The sequence below is a fragment of the Eurypyga helias genome, unplaced genomic scaffold (assembly GCF_000690775.1).
Source record: "Eurypyga helias isolate BGI_N326 unplaced genomic scaffold, ASM69077v1 scaffold1301, whole genome shotgun sequence".
Lineage (NCBI taxonomy): Eukaryota > Metazoa > Chordata > Aves > Eurypygiformes > Eurypygidae > Eurypyga > Eurypyga helias.
In genome coordinates this window covers 98,457-106,583 of record NW_010231265.1, presented here as the reverse complement: position 1 = coordinate 106,583, position 8,127 = coordinate 98,457, and positions in this window count along the sequence as shown.

The window sequence follows — 8,127 nt, the reverse complement described above, 5'->3', positions numbered from 1 at the left end:
TAACCCTCACAGCATTACTCAGGTTGAGAACTGAAACAGAATATGCTGCATGAGTTGGGGAAAGACATAATTAGAAAAGAATCACAGAATAGAAGGGAACTGAATTAATTTCTCTGCAAACTGGGGTATGTCTTCAGCCTAAACCATCCTCCAGCTCCTGCTTTTCATCACCTTGAGCCAGCAAGGCCAGGCAGGACTGTTTGTAAACGTGCAATAATATTCTCATCCATATGAGCAGCATTTGACAGCTGAACACGCAGCATCCGTAGCATCGATAACGGACAGCCCATATGCGGCACGCCAACATCCACAGGGCAGAAATACCCAGTGTCAGCATCACACCATCCCCCTTGCAGACCCCGTGCACATGACGATGCTCTGGTCACCGAGATTGGCAGAGGCAGCTTGACCTGCACCAGCATCACCCTCATTTTCAGAAATACTCTAGTAAGATAAAGCAGCAGCCCTCATTCCTAGCTTTTTTTCCTTTTTTTTTTTTTTTTTTTTTTTTTTTAAGATCTCTTATCTGATAACCTGATAACACTGCAGGATGCTGCTTTGGGATAGATTATAGCATGGCACAAACAGAGATTCAGAAAAAAGGAAATTCTCTTCCTCTCCTCATTACAGAGGGGAACAAGATGCAGCATGTTTAAAATCAGGTTTCTTCTCCAACAACTACAACCTTTTAATATTCCTCCAGCTTAACTCTAGAGATAAATCATCATTATCGACATTCAATAGTTGGCACTCTAAAAGAACAGGGACATTTTTCTTGCTTAGGATGAGCACTCGAGAGCTGCAATGTGATCCTTGGCTGCAGCCACACACCCTTGCGGATTTATACCTTACCCAACACGTGTGTGCAGAGTCCCTCTCACTTTTTGAGGAGCGGGAGCCACGAGACTGCCGCGGGACTGCTTTCAGCACTCGGGGATTGACTGAATCACATCTCTTCTAACCGATCTCTTTATCACCATGTTATGAATAACAAAGTCACAGGCTTTGCATTTCGCTCATCACCTGAATGGTTCAATTTTTCTTCTGTTAGTAGTATTTTAGCTGGTTTGTCCCTGGACGGCAACAGAAACTCCCATACGCCAACACCGCACCTGCTGGCTTACACCTTAGCACTGAGCATCTTCCAACACGAGACCGCCACCACTGGATGTTCATCAGTACAGCTCTGCTGACATCCCTTTAAACCAGTTTACATCAGATGAGAACGCAGCCATGGTATTTATTAAATGAAAGTATCTGGGAAACGTCTCCGTAAAGTGTGCTGGAGCACCCAGAGCTTCGTCTGATGTCAGCCAGATGCTGCAGCAGTTATGGCACTCATTAAGTCATTGAATATTAATGACAAATTAACACAAACTTTAAATGAGAAGCAAATTTTCACCTTCAGACTCTTAATGAATTCCGTTGTATATATTTTCAAGCTAGCAGTAATCTGACAGCCTATATTTTTCAAATATTTAATTTACTCCATTTCTAGCTTTTTCCTTCCCAACAGCTAAGACTCCATTGATTCCACCTTTAATTACTGTTCACAGCCACATCTGTTTCTGATATTCAAACAGAAAAAAAAAGTCAGTTAAACACTACAAAGGATTTTCTCATTTAGTTCATAAGCCATTAAGCAATTGGGATCTTTTTCCTGCATAGTCCTACAAACCAAGTCAGGGAAAACAACCAAAACTGCTTCTGTTTTTGGAAAGTGAGGGATCAAATTCACGCTAAATCCCTGATGCTGCTTCTCTTGACTCCCATCAATTACTTAAAATAATTTTACTGGGTTTCTAACCTGGACTTGTCTTGCTCAGTAAAGCACAAACGTGCTGGTGGAGAGAGGGTACATTTTACTATGTGGCAAGCACGCGTGTATGCCTCTGTTCCTGTTTTCCTGGGAACAAATGCTGTTATAATTTCAAGGAATCAATAATGTCCATTGCCAGAGCACTGCACTGTTCGAGATGCAGATTGCATAGGGAGACTGAAAATTTATTGCATTGTAAACGTAGGCAGAAGGTGGTAGGTAAGCTGTAATTAAAGTTTTGCTGATAATAAAAAAAATGGGGGAAATAAGCAGACTCCATAGTCAGTAAATGTTAGTACTTCTGCACAATCGCACCATTTTCCAGAGAAAACTGCAGCACTAGGCTCTTTTTCTGCACAATTAGCCCAAGGGAGTGTGGTTTACATTTCAAACCCCCAAAACACTAGCATCCCACGTGCCTTTCATCAACACTTACATCTCCAGAGCCTTTTAAAACTTCAACTCCCAGCTTTTAAATCTTTAGCCTAATTCATTGGTAATCATGTCTAACAGTTATTATTCTTGGTATGTGATTTTATCTGGGAAGCTAAAACTAAGACAGACCTCGACCATTACACAACTGACGCATTTTTTTAATTCCTCCGTGTAACAGACCTGGCAGTGCACAAGCTGATGGGAGGCAAGAGGTTTGGTGAGAAGTCAGCAAACCTTCCTGCAAGGGTTTAATCTCATGGACAGGCAGAGCATTGAGACTCACAGGACCACCCACATCCTTTAGAGAGGGGAGGACCGTGTCTCTGGAGTGAGGAGCTGGTCTCCGCCTGCTCCAGCAAAATTTCACATTATGGCTGACTATTTATAAAGGTATAAGGCAAAAAAATAACCCCAAACTTGCTACCTATCTTCTTTTTTCTTTCCCTTCCTTTCATAACTTCCTTGATTTTCAGATTTCTGTCCTTGTCCCAGTGTTGGGATTGCTCACTACTAATTATCCAATAAAAATAACGTTGAAGTATTAAATCTATCCCTAGTTAACCCAATGTCTTTAATAATAAAAGAGATTTTGCACAAGGGATAAATACTGTATCTCATTTTCCCACTCTTACAAGTCTCCTGTCACTGCACACTTATTAATACTGCCACTAATATACTGTTCCCAGTCAGCCACTAAAATAGTTCCATTATTCCTATTAATTCACCAGTAAAAGGCTTTGTTGCTTATGAGGTTTACTGGCAGCATCTATCTGCCCAGTTTGTCAAGAGATTTTCACCAGTTTTGTGATACTACAGCCAAAAACACTCTGGTATGCAAAGACACCAAGAAAGCAGTATCTGATCCCATGCCAGATGTCACCGGCTTCTCCCCAGGTATCTGGCAGTGACCGATGGCACAGACAAGTGTCCATCCTTCCAGGTTAAGGATGAGCGGGATGCTGCAAGAAACACTATCCCAGAAGGAAAAATGACTACTTTCTGGTTAAAATTCAGAACACCTCACTTTCCAAGAGGGACAAGCGACCTCCCCACAGCAGGATTCACCTGTGCTCCTAAAAAATGTGAAACCCTAACACTATGGACAGAGGCTGCTGTTCCTGCCACGGTCACAAACACATAACTTAGCTCCTAAATTAGAAAGCCTTAGCTAATTTATTAACTCCTCAGTCCATTCTATGGAAGCAAGAACTGGAGAAGACTTGTCCCTTCTAAATATCATCACCCTTGGCAATCACACACAGCCTTATAACAGGTATTTGTTTCAGAAAAGGCCACCGAAAGTCTACAGCATACCTTCCTGTACAAAGATACAAAACACTTTGCCACAGCCTCACACCTAAGGCTTCACCAGAAACCAGTCAAAATGCCCTAGAAGAAGAGAAGCAGCAGCATGCTAGAGGTCTTTTTGACAAAGAACATTAGGCAAATTACTCCAGTGGTCTAAAGGAGTGATCCCTGCTAGCTGGGAACATGAAAACTTCAGACCAGGCACCTCAAGGAAGTTAATGGTTATTTAACCTGAGCTTCACCCCAGGCTTTGCTGTCCATGTGCCCTGCCTAGCACCCTGCCCACAAGTGCAGGCAGGAATGTACACCTGCTCAGACACTTGCAGCACTTTGGGCAGCATCACCTCCTCTGACACCCTTTCCATTCAGTCTTCCTCCTTGTCAGAGAGTGAGATTTGATGGGACACATCAGAAAAGGCAAAGAACCAGCAGTAGGCAGGGATGCCAGAAAACCCAGCACAGCATGCTTCCCAGTGCAGGGAAGTTTTGGGGTCAAACACCGCAACAGCAAGAATTTAAAACAAACAAAACAAAAACCCACACACCAAAACCCAAAACAGCAGAGCTGAGCCCATTAAGGATTTGGGCCAGGATTTTTAAACTGGATAATGTTACGACTTTGGATTCTGAATCCTAATTAATAAGCAGCCAGTGTGACTGTGCAACACTGTCCTCTATTGGAAACAGCTCACCAGACCACCCGAAGCACTGCTAGACACCCTCTGCCTTAGCTCGTGGGAAAAAGCCCAAAACACCTTGTGCAATTTGTCTCTGATGTTGTCTGGGTGAGTTTCTTCAGCATTATGAGTTGTTCCAAAATATCACTGTGCTTTGACTTTGCTTTGTGTTTACTCAGTACTGGTAGCAGTAAAAAGGCTTTGCACAAGAGAGCCATTGAATTAATACGAGCAGATTTATTGTGCAGGCTTTATCATCTTTCTTGCACACCAAGCTCAAAAAATCTCCAATGCATACGTTAGGAGAAAGGAGCCTGACAAAAACGCTGCGAGGGGCCCCATAAATATCCCAGTGACTCCGCAGATGAGGAACCCAGTGACCTTCTGGAAGGGGTGCAATTCCTAACTCCACCTGCTTGCAGGGGCAGGACCCAGGATAAAGCACCATTTTTAGAGCTACCATCTCTGGAGACTTCTAGGAATTAAAGAAGCTGATTCATGGGTGTTACAGGAGAAGGATGATGTCTGGTGTCTTGCTGGGAGGAGGATAATAGCACAGGAGACTGGCTGGCAGCCACGTAGCTCTTGCACCACCACACCTCTTGCTCTGAAGAGCTGGGCAACCAAGGGATGATTGCTGCAGCAGGGAGGAGCAAAGCTCCACGTTAAAGAAAATGAGTTTCAGTAGCACAAATGGTTCCTATCTGCTGCCATCTTCTCCAGACCTGTACATATATCTCCTTCTCTCCCTCAAGGAAAGGCATTTCCTGACTTGACCATATAGTTTTCCATCCTTCCTTTCACGCACTGCTTTTATGAAATGGTATTTTCCCATTTCTAATTTCTTGTCTTCAAGGGCATCTTTCTATCACAGCAGGAGGAGATGGGGAATACTTTCTTCAAGCCCAAGCTGTTTTACGTTTCTCATGGATGTGTTTTGGGGATGCTGGCAGAAGCCACATATCCAACCACTGGAACAGCCACAGCCCCTTTTCCAAATGGTAATTGGCCAAGTGACACCACACTGTGGTGCAAAATCGAGGAAAATAATACGATCTGTTTCAGGATCTGATGTTAAGTAAAGGGACATCTTCCCACTAATGTGTGACCCGGGTTCAAGTGCTTCTGTCAAGGGCAGATGCTGCATGTCATCAGCACACTGTCACCTCTGCCCACTCGGTGGTGACACTGTCCTCAGCAAGGCTGGCTGCAGCACGACGGTTCACACCTGCTATTGTGAGGGGCCTTGCAGAAATTAGTCTCCAAAATTGCTTTCCATGGCGTACAAGAGACATAACAAATGGCTAATTTAATAAAATTGTGTTGGTTCATTCAGCCAGAGAATCAAGGATAATAGCAGCTGATTCTGGGGAAAATTGGAAGTCACTCAGATGTCATGGGTTCAGAATTCTTGTAGTGGGAGCGGCAGTGCCAAGGTTTCAGCTGGTCCCTGCTTTCTCCTCTCCAGCCTCTGCACCATGGTGGAGGGAGCAGAACAGACAGCATCACGGCCATGGGACAGCAGGGAGGCAACGCAGCTGAGCAGCAGAGTGCAATAGGGATGTTAAACTCTTCACAAATTCCTGTTATCAGGAACGCCCCTGTCCTAATACCATTAAATTAAGAGCATCCACATCTTGGAATCCATCCCAGCAAACAGCAATTCAAGCACCCAACGTCCAGCTGCTGCTTTCTCAGCTCTCCTTGCTGTAGAGGTGCTAGTCCTAAGGTTAAATGGGGCACACTTCCCCTTTCCAGTCCAGCATCAGCTCCTCATCCCACCAGTGAAAGCTTTGCTATCATTTTTAATGAACACAAGAATGAGTCTACATTTAATGTGGAAGAAACAAGCAGATATGGGACTCCCATAGAAACCTGAAAACAACCCTGGCTGCAGGAGTCACCCACATTAGAGAAGAGGGGGGTTGGGCAGTAGAAAGTATAAAAGTCCCCGCGTAGCTCTGACATTCATTATAGGACACAAGTACACAAATGTGTGGAAGCAAACAACACAGTACACAAAGAGACACGGTCAGCAGAGCAGATTACTTACTATATATCCATGATGTCCAATAAAAATATTCAGTGTCACCACCACTATAGCAATCAAGGTTGAATCATCAGCTTCCACATTACCTTAAAAAGAGAAGTGAAATGTTAAAAATCAAAGTAAGTGAAAAGGTCCCTTCTGCCTCCGTTTATCTTAAAATAAATCTGAATAATTCAGAGAAGCTCGCTACCAAATGAGCAAATAATTTGATCACATACTCTTGCAGATGCAAGATCTTTAATAGATTTTTAAACAGTCCTTACCCAGTGACCTTTAAACAAGTTGTAGTTATGTGTAAATTCATTATTTCCTAAAATGTTTTAATTTTATAAATAACTGGAACGCACTACCGGCATTCAATCTCCATTCAGAATGACACCAAGTGGTGGGTTTTTTGAAGGAAGTGGTGTGGATGGAGAACATTGGGTTTATCTTTATCAGTTTGGCTGTATGAGATAGTAGGGTTTTCTCCAGGTGTTGGCAGTTGCCAAAAGCTTCCCACTGCCTGTAGTCCTTCCGCAATGCCAGAGCGCAGCCCGACCTGGCTTAACAACGCTTCCCTCCGTCACAACATGCTCCCAAGCTGTGTTAAAGGCACAGCCGTTGGGCACAACATCTGCACGAGCTCTCACCTCCTGGTGCTGGCAGAGAAAACACGTTCCAGGAAAAGACAGAAGCTTACGATGCCCCACTGTCTGTGGTACTTTCCTGAATGAATTTTTCCGGTGTTGATTAGGTCTTCCTCTTCCAGCCAACTGCTTCTTCTGATAAAAGTTTTCCTGGGAATTTTAAGCCCTCCAGTTCCCTGTCAGGATGCACTTGAAACAGGTTCAAGAGCTGCTGGGGAAGTGGAAGCAGACCTAGCAGATAGGAATCTGAACATGCTTTCCTTCTCCCCTTTCCTAGGAGCTCTCTCTGGGTCCAAAGACCATCAGGTTTCCCAGGAGAGCCAGCTGAAAACTCTATTTCAGCTGTTTGGAGCACTGTTCCCATTCACGGCTCACTCCCACAACCAGACAAGTTCCTAGGGTGAGTGTTCGAGTTACAGTTGTAGGGGATGTCATGAAAACCCACTGCTCCTCCAGGCACAGATCCTTTCCTGCTCCCCTCAGCCAGCTCCATGCATCATGCTGGGGCTCCCCTGCTCATCCCCAAAACCATCTCCCATCCCTGCTTCCACTGCATCTGGGGCCTCTGGGGAGCAGTTGAGCAGAAGTCTCTCCCGCCTGCAAGCTGCATGTTTTTCCACAGGAATGCAGCACCCAAACCAAGAGCAAAGACAGAGACAAGCCCCATCCATTGACAGCAGCAGAAGTTGAGCTGGAGCTGTGGGGGAAGCACCCACAAACCCTAGCAACTCCTTTTTATCACCCAATGGCTTTGCAAGAAGGGGCTCCTGTACACCTGATAAGGCAACACAGAAACATAGCTTCCAAATAATGAGGAAAAAACCCCCAACCTGGTAAAATCTGCTATGTTTGAATACTTGCAATTTCTTAGTAAAACAGTCTCAAGTCTTCCCAGCTCCCTGCCAAGCCCTCGGCAGCCAAACACCTGCACGCTCCATCTGTCCCTACCGTCACCGATCACCTCCAACTTCAATCACTTGCCCCCAGCGTGTCCCTCCCTGCTTCCTCCAGATTACTCCTCTCCAGACCCGATGCGACGGAAGCGCTCCAGCCTGCACTGTTTGATTGCCGATGGTACCTGCTGCAGAGCGTAACCTTGCAAAAAACAAGCGCTCTGGCTTGTCCCGTGTTCTTCACGGGTTTGTTTAACTACAGAAGCTTGTCTTGGCATTTAGGAGGCCTGGGTAAAAATTAAAAGCTCTAGCACTG